Source organism: Podarcis gaigeae, assembly GCF_964106915.1.
Source record: "Podarcis gaigeae genome assembly, chromosome: 9".
Lineage (NCBI taxonomy): Eukaryota > Metazoa > Chordata > Lepidosauria > Squamata > Lacertidae > Podarcis > Podarcis gaigeae.
This window is the reverse complement of record NC_139685.1, coordinates 71,168,348-71,192,001: the sequence shown is the minus strand read 5'-3', so window position 1 is coordinate 71,192,001 and position 23,654 is coordinate 71,168,348. Positions and strand designations below refer to the sequence as shown.

Sequence of the window (23,654 nt, the reverse complement as noted above, 5' to 3'; positions counted from 1 at the left end):
CTTAACCACTACACCACACTGGCTTGCTAAGACAAAAATATTTTCAGTGGTTTCAGAAAATTAGAAATTGTGGGTGCCTGTCATGTCTTAAGAGAGAAGCTGTTTCACAAAACAGAGGCAGACATACGGAAACATGTGTCCCCACTGTGGAAGGACGTGTGGATCCAGAATTGGCCTCCACAGTCACTTATGGACTCACTGTTAAAACTGTGCTTATGGAAGAAGAGGAGGAGTTTGGATTTGATATCCCGCTTTATCACTACCCGAAGGAGTCTTAAAGCGGCTGACAATCTCCTTTCCCTTCCTCCCCCACAACAAACACTCTGTGAGGTGAGTGGGGCTGAGAGACTTCACAGAAGTGTGACTAGCCCAAGGTCACCCAGCAGCTGCATGTGGAGGAGCGGAGACACGAACCCGGTTCCCCAGATTATGTGACTGCCGCTCTTAACCACTACACCACACTGGCTCTCCAGTCGTTGCTTCGGAAAACAATCATCAGGCATCCACACAACACGACCAGTCCAACGAAGTTGATGTTGAAAATCCATTGCTTCAACACTGGGGATCTTTGCTTTATCCAGTACACTGATATTAATTCACCTGTCTTACCAAGTGATGTGTAAGATTTCTACCTTATACCATAAAATACTGTTTTCTGCTGCAGAGGATATAGCTAGGCAGGCAACTTTAAAATTAAACATTCATTTTTAAGCACATTCTGTAGAAACCTACCTTAGGCAGCAGAGCTTTCTCCTTTCCCTTTCTGCACTGCCATTCTCCCCCAACTAGCTTGATATGACATCTACTAATTATAACACAGACATACATCCCCAACAGAGAGAACTGAAGCTTCCTTCGGGGTTGGTGTGGCACTAAGGGCTTCAAGAAGACAAACAGTGATGTGTCTTGTGCTGATTCTTCTAATTAAAAAAGGCTTTGTGCATCGTATCTTCCCACGTTTCAATAGTGATTCAACTCATTTTATGGCAAAATTCAAAGCCACTGTTCCTTCTTTGCTTATCATTGAAAACATTTGTCAATGTTATTTGTAGTTAGTCTCCATACAAGTTTAGCTAATTAACAGGGCTGAAGCAGCCAACAGATAATTCGCTTTGATTTTTTTTTTAAGGCATCCAAGTAGTGTCAGTAGCCTGACAGAGAAGCCAACAGGTAATTCGTTCTAAACAATTTGAAAGGGAATATATTATTTTAAAAAATAAAAAAGCAGTGCAGTTCCTTTCACTGAATGGGTAACCAAGAAATATTCATTTTGGGGATGGCTGGCTGGCTAATTAGATAGAGAAAATAAGTAAGAGGCAACTGAAGTATGCTATGGGCAGTATCCATTAGCACAAGGATGTCCCATTAGAGCAAGGATTTAGATTTGTGCAATGTAACTTCCTCCCCTCCCCTTTTCCCTCCCATACATAATTCACACCTTCCCCAAGTCTGTTTCAGAGTTGGGAGAACCCCCCAGAACAGATTTAGGGGATAAATAAATAAATAAATAAATAAATAAATAAATAAATTATACTCCTCCCATCTGGGCTGCTCCCAACAGATAACCTCACTTCTCGCAACAGATAGGTAGCCGTGTTGGTCTGCCATAGTCAAAACAAAAAATTCCTTCCAGTAGCACCTTAAAGACCAACTAAGTTAGTTCTAGGTATGAGCTTTTGTGTGCATGCACACTTATTCAGATAACAGATCTGAAGAAGTGTGTATGCACACGAAAGCTCATACCTAGAACTAACCTAGTTGGTCTTTAAGGTGCTACTGGAAGGAATTTTTTGTTTTCACTTCTCGCAGGAAGGGAACCGCCAGAAGGTCCTCGGAGCTGGACCTCGGAGCTGAACAGTGGGGGTGGAGATGCTCCTGGGCTGAGGCCGTTTAGGGTTTTAAAGGTCAACACCAACACTTTGAATTGTGCTCGGAAATGTACTGGGAGGCAACGTAGGTCTTTCAGGACCAGCCACCCCCAATCACCAGTCTAGCTGCCGCATTCTGGATTAGCTGCAGTTTCCAGGTCCCCTTCAAAGATAGCCCCATGTAGAGCACATTGCAGTACTCCAAGCAGGAGATAACCAGAACATGCACCACTCTGGCGAGACAGTTTGTGGGCAAGTAGGATCTCAGCCTGCGTACCAGATGGAGTTCGTAGACAGCTGCCCTGGACACAGAATGTGTGAGAGGATGAGAGGGGCAGAAAGCTCCATTGCACAAGGGTAAATTCTTGCACATGCACATACATACACACACAAACACAAACTTAGCACTATTCTGGATACAAGCCTATGTTTTGTCTTATATTGTGAATCTGCTACCTCATTGATACTGGTCACCAATGTTAGAAACTTAGATATATAAGCTAGGCGTCAAATTGCTTCTTTGAACCAGGGTCCCAGGTGCCGAAACGGAATGTCTAGTTGCCATTTGGGGGCCAAACAGCTCAAAAGTCATATTTTTCAGTATGACTTTTTGGTTCCTGAAATTCATTCTGATTGTGCAGATAAAATAGCATGGCTGGAATTCTACAGGATGTGTTGCTAGTGTGTGAAAACAGTCACGATCCAAGGATCTCCAGGCTTGCACCTCCAGATGGTGGAGATATCAGGCACCATCCTGGGGCCTGGGCTTCTTCACTAGGTCACAAGTGGCCGATAGCCAGGTGCTTACATTGCATATGGGAGCATCTCGCCTCCCTCCAGGCAGAAGCTTCCTGGGCGTAGGGAGGGAATTGCAATGGTCTGATGGGTCCAAGAGCTCTCCCACCACCTTCCCAAAATGCACCCAGCTTAGGGAAGGAGGCAGGAGGGCCCCAACATCCTATCAGAGCCCTGACACCTCCTTCCCAAAGCCCAGGAATCCCATGAAAAGTTTCACCACATGCCACTGCAATCAGAGCTCTTATGTTCTTAGTGGCAAGCCATTGCCCAAAAGAATAGTAGCTCTGAAAGGGTTTTTTTTAAAAAAATACAATTTTTATTATCATTCATTCCCATCTGCTGCTCCACCTGTCTTGATTCCAGATGGCTTTATCTTCTGGTTGCCCTTTGATCTTTAAATATCTGCTGAGCCCTGGAGGCTGCAGGCCAGGTTAAAAAAGGTCTAGGATTTCCTGACCACTGAATGCATAATGGCTTTCCTAAGGGCCTGGGACGGAAGAACAAATGAGCACTTAAATTGCAACGGACTAAACCGTTTGCCTCCCTGGCTGGGCCCTCGTGTCTTCTTGGTCGCTGAAAGTCAGTGGGAAAAAAATGTGCCAGAGGCTTTGAATCTGTTTCCCACCTTCGTAGAATCATAGAGTTGGAAGAGACCACAAGGGCCATCGAGTCCAACCCTCTGCCAAGCAGGAAACACCATCAGAGCACTCCTGACATATGGTTGTACACCAACAACCTTGCATTTTTCATTTAGTGAGAACACAAAGGACATTGACTTTGGTGATTTTACAGGAACAAAGGATTTCTATTTTGTGATTGCCACTCACTTGACTAAAGGATCCAATGATCTAAGCCAGCCCTTGTTTCTGCTCCGTGCATGGCTTGTCATTTTTCATAGAGGCTAATAATAATAATAAATTCTATGCCACCCATCTCACTGGGTTGCCCCAGCCACTCTGCATGGCTTCCAAACACATTAAAACAGTAAGACATCAAACATTTAAAACTTCCCTATACAGGGTTCACTTCAGATGTCTTCTAAATGTTCTTATCTCCTTGACATCTAATGAGAGAGTGTTCCACCGGGTGGGCTGGACTACCGAGAAGGCCCTCTGCCAGGTCCCTGCAAGCTCACTTCTCACAGAGAGGGAACTGCTAGGAGGCCCTCGGAGCTGGATCTCAGTGTCTGGGCTGGACAATAGGGGTGGCAATGCTCCTTCAGGTCTACAGAGCCAAAGCTGTTTAGGGCTTTAAAAGTTAGCACCAACACTTTGAATTGTGCTCAGAAACATACTGAGAGCCAATGTAGGTTCTTTAGGACCAGTGTTACATGGTCCTGGCACTGCCTTGTATGAGTAACTCATTACCAGATCTGTCACCTGGCAATTTCCCTCCATCTGTTCTGCTCAACCACTCGGACATTTAAGCTGGGCACATTTGGCTGATATCGCTTCATCAAATCCATACCAGAGAGCCTATAAATTGCATGGCTGATTAGGGCCAAAACCCACACATGGAATACAAGGGGAATGCAGATGGCGCATCTGCAGACAAGGCAAGTCTTGGCAGAGGACACAGGGACCACAAAGTGGGAACATAACAGCACCAGACAAGCAATTTGTGACAACTCAGGTCCAAATGCAACATGATCCAAAGCCTCTTGACTATTGCATTGCATTTATTGGCTGCCAAGGCATCCATGCCATTTGCAATTTCAAAATGCTAACACAAATGGTCCTGCCAGGCCAACCCATGGTCTCTTCAGTGGCTCCCACCTTTCCTCAGAACGGAGGGGTCTCAAGAAGCCCTAGCTGGAGGTGGGAGAGAGGCAGGGATGTAGTGTAGGGGGGCTGTCGGGGCAATTGTCCCAGGCACATTTTTCTGGGGTGGCATGGTATTCACACCACCTTCCCTGATCATCCCAGCCTTGCAAAGCGGCACAGGGCTGGCTCAGGGAGGACGGCATGAGGAGGACGCAACAGTTATGTGCCCTTTGATCCCAGCCCCTTGAGGGTGAGGCTGGGATTGAAGGATGCATGGTATACTTCTCACACAGCCCTCCCCAAGATGCAGGGCCCTGTGCTGCTTTGCGAGGCTGGGATCATTCAAACTTCATTTAATTGAATTGAAATACTTTATTGTCACTTGCACAACTTGTATACAGTGAGATTACACGAGCCCCCCCCCCCTCTGCTCTCTTAGTCTTAATTCCCCTTGTTTACTGATGCACACCCAGCAAACACGAAAGTCAGTTGCCCTGTTGTTATCTTTTCATTCAGCAGGCTAACAGCCCATGGATAGAAGCTGTTCTTTACCCTGTTGGTGCAACTAATCATGCTTCTCTATCTTCTGCCCGAGGGCAGGAGATCAAGGAAGTGTCGGCCAGGGTATAAATCATCCCTGAGAATTTTCCTCACTCTCCTGAGGCAACGTTCTTCTGCTATTTCATCCAGCAGATTCATGGGACAGCCCATAATATCTTGTGCTGTATTCCCCACCCTCTGTAGTCACTTCCTATCAGTTGATGTCAAACCAGTGTACCACACCATGATGCAGTATGAAAGGACACTTTCTATTGTTGACCGGCCCTCCATGCCATGTGCCCTGACTGCCAGCGTGCGTGCGCATCCCTGGGTGCCATGAAAACATGCTCCGCTGCTGGAGAGAGGATGCCCCAATACTTCTCTTGGGCAACTGATGGCTCTGTGGTCTCTGGCTGGGGCTTCTGTTTTCCCTCAGGGCACACAGATCTTTCTCAGTACAGTCATACCTCGGAAGTCGAACGCCTTGCGAGTCAAGCATTTTGCCTTCCAAACACCACAAACCCAGAAGTGTGCATTGCAGTTTGCGAACATTCTTTGGAAGCCAAATGGTTGATGCGACTTCCGGGGCTTCTGATTAGCTACAGGAGCTTGGTTTCTCAACGTTTTGGAAGTTGAATGGACTTCTGGAACGGATTCTGTTCGACTTCCGAAGTACGACCGTGGTGGCCAGTAAGATGGATGGGATGGGGCACCATCACTCTTCCAGCTTGCCAATCAGGGGCAGGGGAGGGTCATAGGGAGCTTGGTCCAGCCTGGTGCATCTGTAGTGGGAATCATTTGGCCATTGCTGATGGCAGCATCTCATAGCAGCCATCTCCAACTGACACTGTGTTGTGAGGTCACAGACTTCCAGAACTCTTGAACTGGGGAGCTCAAAGGAAATGCAACAGGAGGCTGTGTGGAGGGACACAGCAGAGTGGGATGCAGTGGGGGAAAGAGCAGTTGTAAACAGTTCTAGACCGCCAAAAGCAGAACAGAAAAGAAATTCAGTTTTTCACAGGAGTTGCCCACCGACATAATTTCTTTCACAGTGGAAAATCAAGCCTGAAGAAGATTTGGATCAAAACTAGCCAGCTTTTGTATTATTTTCTGTAAACAGGTTCCTGAAGCCAAAAGAAATATCCAACTTTTAGTATTTCAGCTATATGTGTTTATTTGTAAGCGGACAGGTTGTTCACAGAAAAGCAGCTAGACAGATTGATGCTGCGTTTTTTAAACCTAGCACAATTTCCAAAAGGCAAACAGCGTATGCTTGCAGCCTCACAGATAGACATCTCATTCACTGGCTACAACCCAAACGATTTCTCCCTGGCCTCACAAAATGGAAAGCGAGCAACTGTCTCAGCTCCTATCCTCTGCCCACTGGCTAGTCAACTACAGCCATCAACCCAAAACAAAACATCTTCTAGCTCTTAGAGATGACAGTGTGCTGAACATTTCTCCCACTTTTTTTAACCCTTCCCCTTCCACTGATGAGAAATAAATTGCATTAAAAATTGTGAAGAGGGAAAAATGTTAGTGATATTCTCATGAGTAGGCTACACAGCCTTCTGTCTCACTAACATTACTTTTGAGGTAGCTGAGATGTGTTTGCAAGTGTCCTTTCCTTGATTCTACAAACCATCTTGCAAAGTGACCTAAGCTCTGCAGCCTTCCTAGGTGCCTATGTTGCAATCAAAATCCAGGAGTTGCCGCTGGGCTTTTGCAGAGGTGCAGACAGCTAAGAAGGCTGCGAATTAAGGGAGGAAAGGTTTACTGTAAAGAAAAAAAGTACATGCCTTTTTAGAATAATTTAACCCTTGCAATGGCATAGTAAGCTCAAAGCCCCACATCCAACAAAATTCTCAAGTGCCATGAGAATGAGGCAGAAGAAAATGGAGAAATCTTTTGTAGGCGAAGAAAACTTTTGGGAAATTGGCACAGGACTAAGTGGTTCCCATGGAGGACAAATATTCAGCCATCAGTTAACAAAAGCCTAGAGAAAAGGGCACTTGGATTAATAGCAATATTAGCATCCTAGACCACATTCACACCGTACATTCAAAGCACTATGGTACTACTTTAAATAGTCATGGATTTCTCCCCCCAAAATTCCGAGAATTGTAGTTTGTTAATGGAACTGAGTGTTATTAGGAGACCCCTGTTCCCCTTACAGAAGCTCCCAGTGAAGAGGGACTGATAATTAAACACAGTGCTTTTCTTCTAGAAAAAGAGGTGCCATTACACACCGTGAAGTTGCTACAGTAAGTAGCAGTTTAAACCAGTGTTTCTCTTCTTCTAAAAAAAAAATGCCCGTACTGCATACCCTTTAGTACCCCCAGAAAAAAGGACTGATTAAACCACTCTGAGAACTATGGCTCTGCAGTGGGAATAGGGGGTCTCCTAACAACTCTCAGCACCCTTAACAAACTACAACTCCCAGAATTCTTTGGGGGAACCCATGACTGTTATGTATGGTATGACTATGGCCCTACCCAGCAATCCTTTCGTGCAGAGCTGTACTTGGTTCCTTTGGAGGAAGGTATGTGGTTTAAATCTAATAAATGGTACCTTTGGTGGACGTGCCCAAGGATTAAGGCTTTCTGGGAGATGATCTATAATGAAATGAAAAAGGTATTTAAATATACCTTTCTGAAGAAACCAGCGGCCTTCCTCCTGGGCATGGTCGGCCAACTGGTGCCAGAGAAGGATAGAACTTTATGTATGCAACAACAGCAGCAAGAATACTCATCGCAAAGTATTGGAAGACACAAGATCTACCCACCCGGGAAGAATGGCAGATGAAGGTGATGGAGTACATGGAACTGGCGGAAATGACTGGCAGAATCCAAGACCAGGGAGAAGAGTCGGTAGAAGAAGATTGGAAGAAATTTAAGGACTATTTACAGAAATACTGTAAAATTAAGGAATGTTAGAAGGATGTGGGAATGACGTTATGTGGTTTTAGCAGTAATGTTATAGAATTAGGTAAAATTGGATTATGAATAGATGAGAATGTAAAGTTATAATATTTTAAGATAAATTATTAAGATAAAAGCAAAAATGGAAAGGATTTGCTGAAACTGCTAATTGAATTAGAACACAAAAAAGGAGCTGTGAGGAGGTCAGGGAAACAAGTAAATGAAAGACAAGACATGGAAAGTTTGAAATGTTTTTAATTGTTTTTATTTTTCTGTATTTTCTGTATTTTGTATTTTTCTTTTTTTTTCTTTCTCATTTTTCTAACATTTTTGAAACTTTAATAAATATTATTTTTTAAAAAAACATAAATGATAAAAACCAGATGGAAGGTGTTGCCATTTTGTATTATTTAGCACTACTGACTGATGAAGCTTGCTGCGAAACCTGGATAATATCCGGAGAACAGGTCTCTATTTAGCTCCATTTGACTATTTGTACCAATAGTGGGGTGGGACACAGGTGGCGCTGTGGGTTAAAGCCTCAGCACCTAGGACTTGCCGATCGAAAGGTCGGCGGTTCGAATCCCTGCGGCGGGGTGCGCTCCCGCTGCTCGGTCCCAGCGCCTGCCAACCTAGCAGTTCGAAAGCACCTCCGGGTGCAAGTAGATAAATAGGGACCGCTTACCAGCGGGAAGGTAAACGGCGTTTCCGTGTGCGGCTCTGGCTCGCCAGAGCAGCGATGTCACGCTGGCCACGTGACCCGGAAGTGTCTCCGGACAGCGCTGGCCCCTGGCCTCTTGAGTGAGATGGGCGCACAACCCCAGAGTCTGTCAAGACTGGCCCGTACGGGCAGGGGTACCTTTACCTTTACCTTTACCTTTACCAATAGTGGGAGCCGTGAGGAGTTGTTTTCCCGCAACCGTGCATACATATATTGCTTAGGACTTCCAGCAAATGACTATTTGAAGAACGCTTTCTTGAAACCGCTCCTACATAAGTGGCTTTGTGCTTCCAGTGAACGACTATTTGAAGAACAATATGTTTGCTCCAGTCGTGTAATGTAATACAGTGGACGCTCAGGTTGCGAATGTGATCCATGCGGAAGGCACGTTCGCAACCCGCAGCATTCGCAACCTGTGACCTGCGCGTCTGCACATGCGCAGATCGCTATTCGGCGCTTCTGTTCATGTGCAAGTGCTGAAACCTGGAAGTCACCCATTCCGGTACTTCCGGGTTCAGTGCGGTGCGCAACACGAAATCACACAACCCAAAGCATCTGAAACCCAAGGTATGACTGTACTTACTACATACACAACCAGGATAAGTAAAGAGAGAGAGATTAGTTCATTCTATGTTTATTAGTCTCTCCAGGATTGGCTATGCACATTGCACTTTAGTTTGCTTACTGTTTAGTAGGTTTATGAGTTTATATATCTATTCTAGTAAAATTGTCCTTTATATTCATAAGCCAGTTTTTGGTGTTGCTGGTTTGTTATATAATAATTGTTATTACACCTGATACTTTTTGTGTATACTATGTTTCATTGAAATGGACATAATTTTCACGTGAAAATACCTGGAAACGGAAATAACTTTATAATGGGCATTTTTAAACAGGGACCAGCATTCTCTATTGGTGCCACTCTGGTGGAAGGTTTTTTCTTTCAGGGTTTTTATGCAGATATTTCAAAAAAAAACATCAGCCTCACAGAAAAGCGTGTGCCCAAACTAGGGGAAAGCTAAGAATGAGCTAGATATATGCGCTCATGGTATTGTGAGAAGATAGGCTAGCATTACAACTGGACAAGAAAATTATAAGATACAGCGTACCATTACATCCTTTCTATATTTCATAAAGTCATTTGCAAAAGGACTCATAAAAACTAATAATGCGGAAAATATTAGTCGGCCAACATTCATGACTTTTGCTTCTAAGTGGAAATTTACGGCTAAGAAAGTTATCAGCGCTACGTTACAAGTTGGAATTAATTAAGCCCATGTTAAGGTTTAATTAAAATTAAGAGAGACAAGGTAATCTAAATTTGTCAAAGAAAAACACATCTCTATTTATTTCATGTTGATTTAATGATATGAAACTAGGCCAAGCACTATATTCCAATCTGTTGATTTGCTTTCCACTTTGCTGTTTTCAGATAACAACCCTTTTAAAAAATGGCATTATCACAAATTGTTATCAGAATACTCTGACAGCTAAATTAAAATGTAATTATGGCATTGGTGTGGCAGCCAGAAATTATTATTATTATTATTATTATTATTATTATTATACAAACACACACACAAAGTGGTACCTTGGGTTAAGAACTTAATTCATTCTGGAGGTCCTTTCTTAACCTGAAACTGTTCTTAACCTGAAGCACCACTTTAGCTAATGGGGCCTCCTACTGCTGCCGCGCCACTGGAGCACAATTTCTGTTCTCACCCTGAAGCAAAGTTCTTAACCCGAGGTATTATTTCTGGGTTAGCAGAGTCTTGTAACCAGAAGTGTTTGCAACCTGAAGCATCAAAATTTGATATTCGTAAAGTTTCTTATAAAACTCAAAGCCATGAAGCACACGTGGGTAGAATGATCATTGCAGATTTTCAGATGAAAAACACAAAACAACATTTTTTTCTGGTGAGGGAGGGGTGGAAGTCAAAGTTTTTAATTTATTTACAAATCCCAGTGTATCTGGGTACCCCAGTGGTACCTCTCTGGGCTGGGGAAGGACAAATTAGTCTATTTATAGCCTGCACCACTTTTGCATGTTTTTGCCACAAGAAAGTAAAAACATAAGAGTAGGAGGCTGGATCAGGCCAATGGCCAATCTAGACCGGCATCCTTTTCTCATGGTGGCTGCCCAAAGGTCTGTGGGAATCAGCTTCAGTGGGGTGTCTCATCTAGTTGCCATGAGAGAAATCTTAGTGTCCCACACCAGCTGCACCTTTGTCCCGAAACCTGCCCCAGACTGCCCAAAGAACACCTGGGACAAAGATATCTCGGGGGGAAAGTTAAGATAGACACAGGAAGGTTCGTTGAATGATAAGCTGCCGCCTTAAACCATGTCTATGCTGGCTGGCTGGCAGGGTCTCTGTAAGGTTTCAGACATCTCCTGTAAGGTAAAAGGTAAAGGACCCTGGATGGTTAAGTCCAGTCAAAGGCAACTATGGGGTTGCAGCGCTCATCTTGCTTTCAGGCTGAGGGAGCCGGCGTTTGTCCACAGACAGCTTTCCAGGTCATGTGGCCGGCAGGACTAAACCGCTTCTGGCACAACAGGACACCGTGAAGGAAGCCAGAGTGCATGGAAACGCCGCTTACCTTCCTGCCGCAGTGGTACCTATTTATCTACTTGCACTGGTGTGCTTTCGAACTGCTAAGTTGGCAGCAGCTGGGACAGAGCAATGGAAGCGCACCCCGTCATGGGGATTTGAACCGCCGACCTGCTGATCGGCAAGCCCAAGAGGCTCAGTGGTTTAGACCACAGCACCACCCGCGTCACCTGTACCTGGAGATGCCAGTGGCTGAACCTAGAACCTTCTGCATGCAAGGAAGATGTTCTACTACTGAGCTATTTTTCTATTATTATTATTATTATACCTGCACATCTGAATGGGTTGCCTCAGCCACTCTAGGAGGCTTCCATAACATACAGAAACATAATAAAACATCAAACATTAAAAAGTTCCCTGACATCGTCTAAAAGTTGTGCAGCTCTTTATCTCCTTGACATCTGATGGGAGGAAATTCCACAGGGTGGGTGCCACCACTGAGAAGGCCCTCTGCCTGGTTCCCTATAACCTCACTTCTCGCAGTGAGGGAACCGCCAGAAGGCCCTTCTCCACTAAGATATGGAAAAGAGACAGCATGTTAGCCTAGGGCAGGGTTTCTCAAACTTGGGTCTCCAACCCCCATCATCCCTAGATACCAGGACCAGTGACTGGGAACGGCAGGAATCGTAGCCCCAAAACACCTGGTGACCAAAGTTTGGGAAACGGCGGCTAAGGGTGTGCAAAGCAGACTGTGGCACACATCTCTGTAAGCTCTCCGCCCCTTGGAATTTGCCGCCTGAGGCAGCTGGCTCACTCTGCTTCATGATAGGAGCAGTCCTGCCCTTCCTGAGCCATCACTTTCCTTACCCAAGAATCCAACAACTGCATCTAGAATGAGGAGGAGACAGCAGAGTCAGCCAACGTGTAGGGGAGGATGAAAGACCATTTAAGCATCCTTTGTTGGCTTCACATAAGGGAGAAGTTGGAGACCGCGGGGCAGCACAGCAGCAGCTTTTAGCACAAACACCTAAGCAAGGAAGGGAACAGAGAACCCCCAAAAGCCAGAGACTGAAAAGCCAGGAGCTTCCCTCCTTTGCCGTAAATAGGAGATTCATCCACTCACTCAAAGGTTAGCAGCAGCGCAGGAAATGAATTTAGTTGGTATCACAGCTGGTGAGGGAAGGGGAAAACCTCTCTTCTTCGCATGCTGCATTTCCAATTAAAATTCACCCCCTCCGTGCCTGTTATTAACATTTTTTAAAAAGAAAGAAAGAAAGATCGACACAGTTTCTACTAATGTCACATTTAATGGCATCTGAAGCATGGCCCTCGGTAAGGTAGAGAAATTTGGTGAGGTTTTCATTTTAATTCACACATCCCAAACACGAACCAAAATGTGCCCTCCAACTGGCAAGATAGGCTTTCACACTAGATCTCCAAATCGGACATAGTAGCAGCTAACAATCATATCCTTGTAAGCATGTGGCGAGAAGACTAATGCACTCTTATGTGGCGCTGCCATAGTGAGTACCATCAACAGACTGCGCTTATTGAAGAGTGGGATAGAGGTGAACCACTTAGCCCAAGGCTACATTTCCACAAGCTGCTGATTATTTTATAGGCTCCTGTCACTCTGATGGCACCGGCTATAGAGAGAGCCCTCCAAAACACATCATGGCAATTTATATCGGGCTTCTTCTGCCCCAAGTAGGGGCACCCGGAACAGCTTAAAAGCCGTATTTCAAACCAGAGAACAATATTAAAGCAATAGATATCTTGAAGAAAAACCACTTGATAGGTCAAGGCAGATCCAGCGGCAACTCTAGCTGCACACAAGCTCAGCAGCCGTAGGTCAAGAAACCAGAAACACGACCATAAAAGAGAGAGAAATTGCTTTAAGAAAGCCATCCTGAGATATCTCTTGCATGTGCAAGCTGATGGATCTCCTAGGGGGCAGTAAGTTCCTCAGTCTAGGCACTGCCAGGGTTTAAAATTAGGTAACCACCAAGCATGTTTTGTGACTCCAATTGTGACCATGTTGAGATCTCTGAATGACAGGTTGGTAATTGACAGCTCCATCTGACTGGCCCCTCCAGCTTTCTAAAACAGGTAAGGAAAAGAGCTTATTTATTGCATGTCACTCCTTTTTCTTCAAGGAGTGCGTTGTTCCCCACTTCCTCAGTTAATCCCTACTATGACTCTGGGGGGTAGCTTAAGAGGCTGTAATTGGCCCAAAGTCACCCAGTGAGCGTCATGACTGAGTGGGGACTTGAACCCTGATCTCCCAGGTCCTAGTCCAACACTCTAACCACTTACACCACCCTGACTTCCTCAAGTCCTTCTGCTACGGGGCAGCTCTATAAATTAAGTAGCTAAATAAATACGGGGAAAGCAAAATGTCACTTACAGAAGAATCTGAAGTATTTTCCTTGAAGACTAAATTCGTTTTATTCTGGATTGTTTTATTTTATGTATTAATGTGCTGTAAAACCGCTTGATTTATCAGCTACTTTAAAATGAGGCTGCATTTTAAATTGCATTTTAACCTGTATTTTATATTGGGGGTTTTCTCCCCCCCCCCCCACACACACACCTCTTTTCCCCCTATTATGTTTTTACTGTGATTTTATTGGTCTTAGCCGCCCTGAGCCCGGCTCTGGAAGCCGTGCCTTGGTTTTCAAATGTTCCGGAAGCCGAATGGGCTTCTGGAAGGTATTTCGTCCGAGAACATTTGAGTTTCTAACACTGGGCACTGCTACCAAGAAAGCCCAGACTCATTTCATTGTCTTCCTCACCTCACAGTCATGAAACAAGTCTCTCCTAAACACCAAGGTTCTCTGGGGGTTCAAGCAGGAGAAGACAATTTTTCAGTTGCTGGGGAGAATCATTAACCAAAGACATCTTCTAATGCAGGGGTAGAGAAACTCAGACCAAGGGCCTGAATGTGAATAGCCTCCAAGTGTCCTGGTTTTCCAGGGACACTCCTGGCATTACAAAAGCCACCCTGGCTTCTGCTTTGATCCCAGAATGTATCTGGTTCCCTTGCCAGTGCAGCCCTGGAGGAGGCTGAGCCGGCGCTTGTTCTGAGTGCCTGTAGTGGATGCTGCAAAGGAACTTCCCATTGCCTCTCCATGACTGCTGCTGCCAGCCTCCTCGCTTGCGCATTACAGTGGTACCTCGGGTTACATATGCTTCAGTTTACATACACTTCAGGTTACAGACTCCGCTAACCCAGAAATAGAACCTCGGGTTAAGAACTTTGCTTCAGGATGAGAACAGAAATCGTGCTCTGGCGGCAGCAGGAGGCCCCATTAGCTAAAGTGGTGCTTCAGGTTAAGAACAGTTTCAGGTTAAGAACGGACCTCCGGAACAAATTAAGTACTTAACCCGAGGTACTGTAAAGCCTTTTCTCAGGATGCGGAGGGTGTGTGTGGTGTGGTGTGATGTGTTGTGGTGGTGGTGGCACATGCCCTTCTTCTGGTAGGAAATGCTTTGCTGGACAGGGGGAAATAGGGGGGTTGAGGAGGGTCAGTTGTGGGAGGGGTGAGATATCCTGCATACCATCCAACATTCCTCAGATGAAAATGTCCCTATTTTCATCTGAGGAATGTTGGAAGGTATGGATGTGATCCCACGTTGTCCTGTTGCCATATTTCTAGAAGATTCAAGACACAAACTTTGTTGAGGAAATGAAACTCAATGTTGTTGAGCAATAAACCTTAATATCCCAGACATTTTGCAGATTTCCCGAAATCGGTGGTTAATTCCCAAACGTCTCTGGGAAATTCCATAGGGAAGACCTTTCCTACAAGCCCCCCTGAAGCAGCTCTTGACCCACTAGTGCTACCCTGAAACTGGTATTCAGGGACATACTGTCTTGAACAGATCTTAGCCTAGCTGGCTAGAGCATGGTGCTGATAATGCCAAGCTTGCAGGATTCGCCCCCATATGGGACAGCTGCATATTCCTGCACTGCAGGGGGTTGGACCAGATGATCCTCAAGGTTCGTTCCAACTCTACAATTCTATAATTCTATGCAGTGCTTTTTTCTTTTAAAAAAATGTTTAGGGGTACAGTGGTACCTTAGTTTGCAACCACTTTGGATTACAACCGTTTTGGATTACAACCATGTCAAACCCAGGAGTGCGTGTCCCTTTTTTTGGATTACAACCCATTTTTCTGGGATTACAACCCATTTTTTGGGGGGGAGGCCCCATTGGCAAAAGCATGCCTTGGGTTACAACCTGTTTTGGATTACAACCGGACCTCCGGAACAGATTATGGTTGTAAACCAAGGTATCACTGTACTCTCATTTTCCCCTCAATACTGGCCCTCAATGAAATCCAACTTAGATTCACAAAATGTTTAAGGAAATGCGTCGCCCTGCGTCCCCCCAGAAAATAGCACTGATTCTGTGCATAAAATGCATTACAATGGACGCTCGGGTTGCGAACGTGATCCGTGCGAGAGGCACATTCACAACTCGCAGCATTCGTAACCCGTGTCTGCGCAATTCGGCGCTTCTGTGCATGCACAAAGCATGATTTAGCACTTCTGTGCATGTGCAAAATGCAATTTAGTGCTTCTGCGCATGCACGACCTCCGAAACCCGGAAGTAACCCATTCCGGTACTTCTGGGTTTCGGTGGTCCGCAACCCGAAAAAACACAATCTGAAGCGTCTGTAACCCAAAGTATGACTGTAATAGCCTTATGCTCGATGGCTTTGCCTAATTCTCTTTTGAAGCCATCCCACTTCTGGTAGGAGCAAATTCCATGGATTTAACTATGTGCTGTGTCAAGGACGACTTTCTTTTGTCCGCATGGAAGCCTCCAGCATTCAACTTCATTGAATGCCCCCAAGTTCTAACATGATGAGAAAGGGAGAAAAACCTCTCCCCAGCTCTATGTCCACACTGCTGGCATTTGAGGGCAAAGCGCCCAAAGTGCCCATCCAGGCATGCCAAGATGATGGCGAACAAGCACACCGGCTTGCCCCTGCAATGGAGGGGGGTCAGTGCCGCATGATGTGTGCACCTGCTGCACAACGTGCTGGTGTCACTCACACATGCCGTGCGATGTGCTGGTGCATCGTGGGCATGTGCTGCAAAATTTTGAGGGGGCCCAGCCCACTCTTTGAAAATTGGGTGCCCTAGGTGGTGCCCTTGATGGCAATAAAATGTATTACCTGCCCTTCATGTGTCAGGTGAGGAAAAGAAAGTCAGAAGTGCCACCCAAGCAGAAAGACGTTTGTGTTTCCTTACAATCAAAGAAAAAGGAAAGCATTTTTCCCCTTATGTATAAAGTAACAAAACACAAAGGTGCAAAACAACAGCAACAGCAACAACAAAACAAATGCAGAAAGGAAAGAAGGGGGCAGGTTGTCTGGAATTACAAGCTCAAAGAATGAGGCTTAAAAGTTCTCACACAAAGGGTCCAAAAGAAGGCAAACTCCAAGCTGAAAGATGGAAGTGCCCAAATCAACCTGCTTTCTGGTGTGTGGATTTTCTACTTATAGGTAGGGAGCTTTTCCACAAAGGAGCCATACAGAATATAATACAATACTATTACATTCAGCATGAGGTTCCAGGCTCTTATGCAGGATGTGTGTTTCCTTTTAGAAAAATGAGGCACAGCAGAGACCGTGGTGTCTTTGCGATATCTAGTTTATTTACACATATATACAAACCAACCCATTGCTCTCAAATGTTGTTCTTGTTCTCTCTCTAGCTCACGGCTTACGAACTGCCATTCTAAAACACTCTCTCCGAAAACATACGCACTTTTCAGGCTAGACTGCTCAGACAAATGACAACCCAGCTAAATCTCTCAAGCACAGAGCAACTCTGATTATAAATGAAGGAAATGTCTTATTTGCATTGAAAACATTAACTCTGTCCTAATGGAAATGTGCACAAACTTGTTTTCTAAGAGACAGGCTTCGGAATCTGATTGCCTGACATTTTACATAGGAAGCTCTTCTACACCAAGTCAATTCAGTGGCCCATCTAGCTTAGTAGCACTGTCTAAAATGAGCAACTGATCTTTCAGACCACAGGTGGAGAATGTGACACAGGAACATTGAACTGGGGTTCAAAAGGACTTTAACAAATTGGAGAACTGGGTCCAACCTAACAAAAAAATAATTACAATAGGGGCAAATGTAAGGTTTTGCACTTAGGTTGGAAAAACTAGCTGCACAAATATAAGATGGGGGGAACACCTGGCTTGCCAGTAGTACATGTGATAAGGATCTCGGGATCTTAGCAGGTCACTAGTGTAACATGAGTCAACAGTGTGATGCAGCAGCAAAAAAAGCTAATGCTATTATAGGCTGCATCAACAGAAGTATAGTGTTCCAAGGAAAATAATAGTCCCGCTCTGTTTTACCTTGAGTAATGTGCCCAGCTTTGGGAGCCACAATTTAAGAAGGATATTGACAAAGTGGGATGTGTGCAGAGGAAGGCAACCAAGATGATCAAGGGGCTGGAAAACAAGCCTTATGAGGAACAATTGAAGGAATTGATGTGTTTAGCCTGGATAAGAGGAGACTGAGAAAATATATGACAGCCATCTTCAGACATCTAAAGGGCTGTCTCAAGGAAAATAGAGCAAAATTGTTTTCTCCTGCTCTAGAGGGTAGGACTCGAACCAATGGCTTCAAGTCACAAGAAAGGAGGTTCCAACGAAACATCAGGAAGAACGTTCTGAGAGTAAGAACTGTGCGACAGTGGAACGGACTCCCATGAGAGTGGTTGACTCTTCTTCCTGGAGGTTTTTAAGCAGAGGTTGGGTGGCCATCTATCATGGATGATCTAGTTGAGATTCCTTCATTGCAGGGGTTGAATGAGATGGCCCTCAGTGTCTTTGCCATCTCCACTGTTCTATGATTCTATGCCAAGTGAGACCATCAGTCCATCTATCTCAATATTGTCTACACTGGCTGGCAATTGAACTCCAGGATTTCAGACAAGGTTCTGTCCCAGTCCTACCTGGAGACACCAGGAATTGAACATGGGACCTTCTACAGATGCTCTACCAATGAGCTACAGCTCTGCCAGTTGCCCTTTACCCAATCAGACCATTGGTCTCTCCAGCTCAGTATTGTCAGTACTGACAGCACTGACAGGCAGCATCTCCCAAGGTTTCAGGAAGGAGACATTTCCAATCCTGCCTGGAGGTCCCAGAATTAAATGCGGGAATGAAGCTTCTCTACCACTGAGCTGCACCCCTTCTTCAATCTTAGGCATGTCTCCCTAGAACAACGCAGCACAAACTTGTGAACAGCACATCTCTTTACCCAAAACAATCGCTCAGAAGCTCACACAGCTAACCGAGGTTCACCCAGCAGAGGTTTTTTTGCTTCACCTAAAACAGAGTTTTCTCGATTTCCAACCACCTTCAGTGGACATGTTTTCAGTACAAAACAAAATCAAGCGAGATTTTTCGAACGGCAAATGTCCCCAGAAAAACAGGTCCCATTACTGAGAGAGAAGCATCTTTGAAAGGAAAAGCTATTTCACACCCTTATGGTGTGAGTTGCCTGTGTACATCGATTCTGATTCATTCTGTTTTTCAGGCTCACTTCTTCTCACCCCTGCCTTTCCCTTCCTCCTCAGCCTCTTTGTTTTCTCCACACCTGAAATTCAGTTTGTAGGCTCCTTGGGGCAGAGACCCACCTTCATTCTTACGTTGCTTTTTAAAGAACCTCATAAAATGATGGTGACATAATCATATGCAATGGTAACTGGCAATGGCTAGGGATATTTGGGGACAGAGTTATGGGGATTTTCAGATGCATCAGGAATATCAACAGCCTACGATCAATGAAAATGTGGTTATTCAATACCTCCTTCCCCAAGAAGGGCTCCTGCGCCTGCAACACAGAAGTGGGAAGGCTTTGGCCCTCCAGGTGTTGCTGAACTGCATCTCCCATCAGCCCTACCTGGCATGGCCAATGGGCAGGAATGATGGGAGTTGTAGTTCAGAATCCTCTGAAGGACCACATTTCCCCAAAGATGCACATAGGTCCCATCAAACACCTGTGGGACTTTCATCCAAGTAAAATGCGGTGGTTGGAGAAAAATGCTCATCCATGCAGAGTATGGAAATATCTTCTCCACCTCCTGGTCCTCATGCTACTTAAGCAGGAACCCTTTTTTGTCAAAAGCAGTTTTGTCCCATTGAACACAACAGGTTAAACCTGATGAACTTTGAGGTTTCACCAACTCATGGATCCTAGCCTTGCAAAGGGTCTCCTTCATCCTCTAGCCCAGCAGTTCCCAACTGGTGGTCCGCAGACCCCTAGGGTTCCGCAGCACCATTCACATAACAATAACTACCAGAATTTTCAACAGAGGGGTCCATGGCTTCGCTTTTGCAGAACATGGTGTCTGCAGTACTTAGCTAATTGGGAGCCACTGCTTGAGGCTGTATTGGAAGTGTTCAACACCTCAATCAGCATCTGACACCTTCTTGCCTCCTGTAAGACCTCTCTCCACAGAGTCAGGTTTATTTCCACTGCGTTCTTTTGAGCACACAGTTTTATTGACTGTTGGATTGCCATTGTACCCTCCCTGTACTTCAAAGAGGGATTCCATGTATGCCATCAAAACATAGGGGAATGATAATCTCATCCATCTTGATTTGAAAGTTTATAACTCCTAGAGTACTGGGTGTGGGATGAAATGGTGAAATCGGTTATGATCAAATGGGCACAAGATGTTGGGCATGATATTATGTTTGCTGACTGGGAACAGTTGTGGACCACTGGGGTTAAATTTACGGCATGTAATGCCTTAAGAGAGAATATTATGAAAATGATGTACAGGTGGTACATGACCCCAGTCAAGCTTGCAAAAATCTACCATTTGCCCGATAATAAATGCTGGAAATGTAAAGAGACCGAAGGTACATTCTTTCACCTTTGGTGGACGTGCCCAAGGATTAAGGCTTTCTGGGAAATGATATATAATGAAATGAAAAAGGTATTTAAATATACCTTCCTGAAGAAACCAGAGGCCTTTCTCCTGGGCATGGTCAGCCAACTGGTGTTAAAGAAGGACAGAACATTTTTCATGTATGCAACAACAGCAGCAAGAATACTCATTGCAAAGTACTGGAAGACACAAGATTTACCCCCTCTGGAAGAATGGCAGATGAAGGTGATAGATTATATGGGACTAGCAGAAATGACTGGCAGAATCCGAGACCAGGGAAAAGAGTCAGCGGAAGAAGACTGGAAGAAATTCAAAGACTATCTTCAGAAACATTGTAAAATTAATGAATGTTAGAATGATGTTGGATAGAAATTAAGTGGTTCCCAGCTGTAATGTAAAGGTTGAGAAAAAGATATAATAAGTTATAATAAATTATAATAAGGATTTGCTGAATTAATAATTTGAATTGGAATACAAAAAGGGGAGGTGTGAGGAGGTCTGGGAAATAAGTTAAAAGAAAATAAGCAATTGAAATTTTATGTTTTTAATTGTTTTTAGTTTTGTATTTTTGTATTTGTGTTCTTTTTTGTTCTTTTTTGTTTTTGTACTATTTTTGAAATACAAATAAATATTATATATACACATATATATATAGAGAGAGAGAGAGTACTGGGTGTGGCCTACTCCCAAGTAAACAGAAGGTAAGGCTTTCAAAGCAAGCCAGGGCTTATCTAGTATGTTAGGGGGAAAGGCTGTTATTTTATCTAATTCCATTGTTGCTTTATCATGTTTTGACTATCCCCATTGAGATTTTTTAATTTTTACTTTGTAAGCGTTTAAGAGTGTAGGGTGTTTGGGGAAGTGTGAATGCTTGAAACAGAACAACCCCATCCTCAAAGCCTGACCTCTCAGCACCAGAGTCTCTGGAAATAAATAAATAAATAAAAACAACAGTAATGCTTTGGTGCATGCACAGAATTCCCTTCCCGCTAGCCACAGCCATTCACAACAGGCGTCTGGGATAGCCCAGTCGGTACGGCACGAGCCCCAAGCTGGGCAAAAGATTTCTGCATTGCAGGGAGTTGGATGACACGACCCCCGTAGTCCCGTTCAACTCTGCAATTCTATGAAACGGGAGCCTGGACAAGAGGAAACGTTTAGATAAGCGATACAGGGAACCTTCAGCCCCGGAACCTCTCCGTTTTTAGAACTCAAGAACGGCGTGAGAAATTAAGATCTGCGTTGGTTCCTGATCTTCTCTATCCACCCAACCCAGAACCCCGAATTACAAATCCAAACCCGACGACAACTCCAAATGGTTTGTTCTCCCTGGACCACCCAGGAAAAGGGGAACCGCTCAACTTTCCCACCCTTCTTTAGATCCACTCACCGGGTTAAGGCAAAGCTCCCCACGGAAGCGGGACGCTGCGTAGGCAGAGGTCCTCCAAGTTCCCCCTGGCGGACGCGCAGTTCCGCCAAGATCCGCCGCCCTCCGGCGGTTCATGTTCCACGTGTCCCATGTCCGGACCTCGGAGCCTCTCGTGGCCTCCTTGCCCCTGGCGGTTTAGTCGAAGGCGCCTCTCTCTCTGTCTTCCCCGCGGCTCCTACTGCTGCAAGCGAGCAGGCGGCAGCGGCACGACGGAGTCAGCCACGCGACGGCTGTGCGCTCTGCCCACTCTCGGTGGCATTTTTTAGCATCTTGTGAGAGGGGCGGGTCTGGGTGGAGTCCGGAGCCTCCCCCAGCCGAAGAGGCACGCCAGGAGGAGGAGAGGAGAAGCCCTGCCCCGCCTTCCTATTATCCTGATCGTCGGGGCAAGGCGAAGGAGAGGCGGAGGTAGTTTGATCTGAGCGCCCGGGTCCGCTGTCGCCTCTCCAAATACGCGCCTGGCTTGCATCGGGTCGGAGGGGGATGGAGGCGCGCGCGTTCTTGATCCAAAAGCGAAAGACCGTCGAACCTACTTGAGAAGAGTAGCCAGCCGCCTTGGTTATGAGGAAAGAGAGAAAACGTTTGACACCTGTGTGATCAGGTGTGTGGATCGCGCAGGATTCGCGGTGCCGAGCGCAACCCAATCCTGTCTTCTTCTTTGGCGATCACTCGTAGCCGAGTAAGATTGCCTTCCAATCCTGTACATGCTTACTCGGACGTAAATCTCACTGGATTTAATTCAGTTGGATCAAAGGAAGGGTAAGCAGCCTGCCTGCCGGTGTTCCCTCAGTTGCCTCGGCTCTGTAGACTTAGGTTGCAATCCTGTACCCAGTTACCTAGGAGTAAGTCCCATCGATTATCATTTTTGGTAGGGATTTCTTATGAGTATGCATAGCTTTGTTAAAACCTGGTCCTATGCATAGCTAAGCATAACGGGTTAACATCACACAAGATTGGGTTGGTGCTTGCAACCCTGCCTGTGTTTACTCAGAAGTAGGCCCTACAAAATTCAATAGGATAGGTGGGTTGCTGGTTGTTGCAATTCTATATGCTGTGAATAAGGGATGAGCCCTATGGAACTGAGTGGGATTTGCTTCGGAGCAACCATGCATAACATCACACTATTACAGTCCCATCCTAACCATTTTACTCAGAAGTAAATCCCATGGAAAGGGAGACTCTTTTCAATGTGTGTTTATGGCTGCAGCCTTAAGAAACACAGAGGACTGTGTATTTTCTGGATCCAAGATTAATCTTGTGTCTCTGCAGACATAGAGAGGTTGCTTTACCAGATGTGGATTTTTCATACGGCACTCCAGTAATTAGAACCTTCACTTGTTGAATTCCTATATTTATCACCAACACCATCACTATATATCAGGGCTGGGCAACCTGTAACCTTGGATATATCCAATGCAGTCATTGACAAGGTTTCTAAAGCCTTCTCTGGAAGCAATCAGTTCAGACCTCTGGCAAGAGCAACTTGCCCCTCTGAGCCATAGTTTAAAACTTGAGCCTTATGACTCTCAGATTCTTCTCTGGGTTATATTTTAATGTGAGCCAGAGAAGAAATCCAACCCCCTCACTGAAGGTCTGCAAAGGCTGGACGGTAATTTGTTGGGAGATGCTGTAGCTTTGGCTATTCTGCACTGATCTGGATGTTGTTTGTTTCTTTGTTGCATTTAGATCCCACCTTTTACTCCAAGGTGTGCAAGATGGCATACGTGTGTCTTGCCCTCCTAATTTGAACCCCACAACAACCCTGTGAAGTAAGTTAGGCTAAAAGGCAGTGACTAAAACCAGAGTCTCCTAGCTCTACACCACACTGGTTCTCGTTGGAAGATTACACTAGAAGGCCTCCAGCAAGCCATATATTATTTCTTTTCCCCACCACTCGCTCTGCCCGGAGAACCTTTCAGTCTTGCTGCCTACTCCCCAACACCATCCCTCTATCTCAGGGGTCAGAAACCTTTTTCAGCCGTGGGCCAGTCCACCATCCCTCAGACCATGTGGTAGGCCAGACTATATTTTGAAGAGGAAAAAAATGAATGAATTCCTATGCCCCCAAAATAACCCAGAGATGCATTTTAAATAAAAGGACACATTCTACTCATGTCAAAACACCAGGCA

At 45.2% G+C, this 23,654-nt stretch overlaps 1 protein-coding gene across 2 annotated transcripts in view; it reads right to left on the bottom strand.

The window, feature by feature from the left end:
* NPFFR2 (neuropeptide FF receptor 2) overlaps positions 1-21,988 on the bottom strand; it is a 50,626-nt gene extending 28,638 nt beyond the window's left edge. The window contains exon 1 of one of the 2 annotated variants that reach the window (XM_083756712.1): positions 21,485-21,988. The gene's annotated coding sequence lies outside the window, so the exon portion shown is untranslated. The remainder of the gene's footprint in view (positions 1-21,484) is intronic. The other variant, XM_083756711.1, reaches the window with a different exon arrangement.
* Between the last annotated feature and the right edge of the window lie 1,666 nt (positions 21,989-23,654).